Genomic DNA, 5,032 nt, shown 5'->3' on the forward strand with positions numbered 1-5,032 from the left:
CATTTGGTTGAGTTTTGGTAGCACAAGGCTTGAATGCCATAGTGATAGATATATAATCAAGAATGAAGGAGACTAGAGGAAGCTAAGAAGGTGACACAAGATCACTTGATGTCCAAATTAGAGAGGTAGAGTATTCACTAGCCAATATAGTAGAGAGGTATTAAAGTGACTTGTCAAGAAAGGTGTCCAAGCAACTTATGACACTAGTGAGTCAAGTCAAGAGCTAGGAAAGAAGACAAATAGCCAAATAGATAGAGCAAGTGGAGTGATAAGTGAACAAATTTCCCAACCCAAGAGTGTAGTCAAGAAATCAAGGTAACCCTTTCAGAAAAGAGATAACTAGCAAGTGGACATAGACCATGAAGATAGAAAGACCAAGAGTACTAAGACCAAAGAGTCACTTTAAGCATGTCCAAGCACTATAGACATAGTAAAGAAAAGTCAGATGATGAGACTCCCCTTAGAAAGAAACACAAGAAAAATGTTAAGACTTGATGTTTTGACTTGGTTGACAAAGTTTTGATAATAGTTGATAGCATAGCAAGTTTTATGTTCAAAAGAACTTTTTTTCCAAGAAAGATAGTGACACATGGAGTAGCCTTTAAGGAATCAAGCAAGGGACAAAGAAACCTTACATGATACAAGCATATGTGACATCTCAAAATAAATTCCTAAAACTATCGTCATGTGTATGTTCAAAATATTTTCATAGGTATATCACATTCAAAGATACATCAAACACATTCTACCTAAGGACATGGTTCATTACTCAACAACTTGGTCCATGCTTGATACCCCTCTACCTCACACCAAGTGGTTACCCATGAGAAATATTGGATTTCTTGTGGAGATGACATTGGCATAACCAAGGGAACACAAATGGTGAGTGTAAAATCTTGGGGTGATCTGAGAAGTCCACTAGGATCGATCCTTGTGCCAAGAAGTTGAGCGGAAAAAAAAGGTGGCTACTAACTTAGAGTGTTTAGAAAGGGCTTTTGTTAGTAGTGTTCCTCTTGCACCCAATTACGAGACACCCCACCTTGCGGTGGGTAATAGACCTCATGGCCACAAGAGCACCTTAAGTGTTCTTGCTTAGAATTTTCCTCATGATCCCATTCCCACAAGTAATAGCACTAAGTGAAGAAAAACAATATGTCTACCAAGGTTTTCTATCTTTTGAGATTATAGTAGGTTGGAATAGCCAGGTTCACTTGTCCCCACTTGGGTTGTTCCTCTTGATTGCCCAAAAGCAAGCCCTCTAAAGGATTCTAACTACAATAACTTGGATCCACTTTCAAGAGTCAAGATTCATGATTCACTGCAAGGGTGAAGAGCATACTCTCCTATCTTGATTTTTTCCCCTAGACATGCCAAAAAGCTTCAATTAATCTTCTTGTTCTCAAAATCCAAAGGTGAGTCAAGATTTTTGATTCACTGCTAGGGTGAAGAGCATACTTTCCTATCACCCAAGGATCCAAATTACAAGTTTTATGTGCCTAAAAAATTAAAAAACTAGTAAGATGTCACACATAAAATGAAATAAATACAATCAAGTGTTTGGTTTTTATGTGTTAGGTAGCCCTGCAAACAAGTGTTATTAGCCTTTGTGTATTGAGTCTTTGACATGCATTCTTTTTAGCAATAAAATGAGAGACTCACTACAAAAAAAACAAGGTTAAGGCATAATAACCAAGTAAGACTTGCAACACAAAGTGGTTAGTTTCCTAAAAAATCCAAGTTATCTTCCAAACAAGTGTATGCAAAAAAAGTGCAAGCTAATTACAAAATGATCTCTTTTTTACTCTTTGCTTTTGACATAGTCAACAAGATTGGACTTTTTTGCTATGATTTTGTCTCCAAAAATAAAAATGAAGAGAAGAGACCCCTACTAAAAACTAGAGAGCTTTTCAAAAATGCAAGAAAATTAGAAATATCTCTTCATTTGTGTCCTAGGAACCCATTTTGTCAAAACAGACCAGATTTATCAAATCACATTATTGAGCCCTAATATGAGTTAAAAAATTAAAAAAAAAAAACAACTAACCCCTTCTATAATTTAGATACCTTTCTGAAAGTGTAAGTTTTTTTTGAAAAACTCATTGATTTGTGACTAGAAATAGTTTTTTATGAAAAGAAAAGAAATAATCATAGTGGACACAAATCAGCTCAAAACAATATAAAAATTGGACTAAAACATTTCGATTGTGCCTCCAACTTACAAAAAAATTTCAGATCCAAACTCAAAGTAGTTTGGAAGATATGCTCAAATCTTTCAAAACCAAGGTTTTGGCCTTTAAACAAATCTGCACAAGAGTAAGGCTTAAAACCAAAGCAAGAAACTTGCAAAACCATTTGATTAGATGCAATAAGTTGCTGTAAAAAAATCAGACATGAGAATGCAACTAAAATATTAAAAAAAATAGAACTAGAAACTTGGTTCTAGCCCCACAGTGGGTGCCAAAAATGTACACTCAAAAGGTATCACACTCTAAACCCTTATATCCAAGTGATTCCATGAGTTCGGAATGCTTGGATGTCATCTTAGACTTCCCTATCCATAGAGTGCAAGAAATTATGTTTCAAACATAGGAAGGCTCTCAGCTGAGCCTTAGAAATACATTTCTTGCTAGTAAACCATACAACAGGAGGTTCTCTTAGAGACAAGATGCAAGAATGCAAATTTCCACAAAGAATGCCTCAAGAATGCAATGCAAATGTGAAGTAATCTAACGTGAAATGAAAAATACATCTATGTTAACAAGAATGAGAGTGTTACCAATCCAATTATTAAGCTATCTGACCTAGATTATAGTAAAGGAAACTCAACTATCATGTAATTATGCTAAAATTCCATGGATGAGAGAATGTAGAAAAGAAAATGGATGTTCTCCAAAAAAGCTCTAAAGAATTCATATGGTAAACCTACAACATAATAGTTGTCAAGAATGTGGGATCCTTTGAGGGGGAAAGCTCTCTCTCTTTTAAAGTCACATGAATGGTGGAGACCAAGATCAAGATGGTGGAAGATCAAGGGTGGATATTGAAAATGAGATTGATCCATGTGCACACACAAGTCAACCAATAAACAAAGAGTTGACTTTGAATTTGAGACCAAAAAGAGTCTTTTCCTTGAATTTGCAAAATAGAAATAATGCTTTATGTGTGCACATTGAGTGGGTTAGAAGAAAGGGGGCTTTTATTTAATTAGAAGGGGGCATGTTCTTTTAATCAAATAATGAACTTAGGATAGCATAGTCAAAACTATACATTATAAACAAAAAAAATGATTTCTAGCAATTTGGTCTAGGTAAATGATTAATTAATTTAGCCAAAATGCTGAGAAGGGGGCTAATAGTCTAGATGACCATTTTTAGGTGATTACAACTACACCAAGACAAATGATTTGAATGAAATGATTTAAGTTTTTTAATTTTTTTTTTTAAAAGAAGAAGTATTTTTCAATATAAATAAGATATGAGATTAATCTAGATGAAATTGATAGAAGGAATGCAAGTTAACATATTCTATGGAAAAGACATGAATTCTAAGATAATATGATATGAAAATAAAGCTAAGATGACAATAAAGAAAAGTTCATAATTTTGATGCACAATATCACTATAGTAAAAACATATTGATAACATTTCTTTTCAATTGTAAATGAGAAACAAGGGGAGGAGCTATGAATCTATAGAAACCCCAAGTAGAATCAAAATTCAATATTAATTGAGATGAAAAATCAAGATTAATCCAAAGTTGACTTAAAACTAAGTTGAAAACATGTAGGTTGAGTTGATCAAATGCTTTAACAGGTGAAAGTTGAGTTGAGACATTTCTTTTTGAGTGATTTTAGGAGATAAAAGAGATAGGATAACTCTCATGCTCAACTTAAAAACTTTATCTCTTTTTCTGATTTATGCATAGTTTTTGATTAAATTAACAAGTGTTGAAGGGACTTGGAACCCTTTACACTATTAGAGCATAAAGATATTCAACAAAAACCCCAAGATAAAATGATGCCAATAGAAACTGACTAGCAACACAAGATAAAAAAAATGAATAGTGCAAAGAAAAACACTGTTCAAGAATAAATGAAGCCAACATAATAGACTAAATAGAAAGCCCAAAGTGCCCATTGGGTTTTGAAACTAGGAATCTACAAGTAAGAAAAAGAAGAAGAAGAAGATTTCCTCTGCATCTTTTCTTTTGGCAACGTAGAGTAATGTCAAAAAGAGGAGGGGACTTCTTATGGCCTTTTCTAATAAATAGGGTCCACCCTTCCTCCACCACATAAGCCTTATCCTGCCAATCCTAAGAAAGTAAAGCATGATATGTTAGGATTCTTAATTACTAAGAGGGGTAAGGGGGGGCATGGATTTGTAAAAATAGGTAATTATGAACTTCAACTATAGATCTTCTAACTTTAAATATTAACCATTAAACATTAAAGTATACAAATGATGCTAATAGGTAAAACATATCAACATTTAAAACTACCACATAGTCATCACAAATAACATGGTGATTTTGGTATTGTGAAAACCCTTGTTAGAGGGTGAAAACCATGGTTGGAATGATACCCAAAAGCTTAGTATTGCAGTAATTGAGTTTCCTTGTTAGGAACATACAATTATGCTTTATGAGGGTTGACACTATTAGGAGTGACTTGTACCTAGTTAGAGGTACAAAAAAATCTACTAGGATCTATCTTGTTAAAGAATTTTAACTACTCTTTTAAGAGCTTACCCAATTAAAGGATTTATAGGTAGAATCTATTAGGGTTCACTTGATTCAATGATTTTTCTATTTTAACTATTAGGAAATAAGTAAATCACTAATCTAGATATGACACTCGTCTAACAATCTGATTAGCTCTATGCTTTTCCACAACTATTCTATACTCCTCTATTTTGTATCTTGATCACAACCTTCATACACTATACTAATCTTCACAATTCATTGCCATATTTTCCTTACTGTAAAGACCTCTTTAATATCTCATAACCAACTAATGTCAACTCAACATCTCATA

This window comes from Cupressus sempervirens, chromosome 8, assembly GCF_028749045.1.
Source record: "Cupressus sempervirens isolate cs-2001-9-10 chromosome 8, ASM2874904v1, whole genome shotgun sequence".
Lineage (NCBI taxonomy): Eukaryota > Viridiplantae > Streptophyta > Pinopsida > Cupressales > Cupressaceae > Cupressus > Cupressus sempervirens.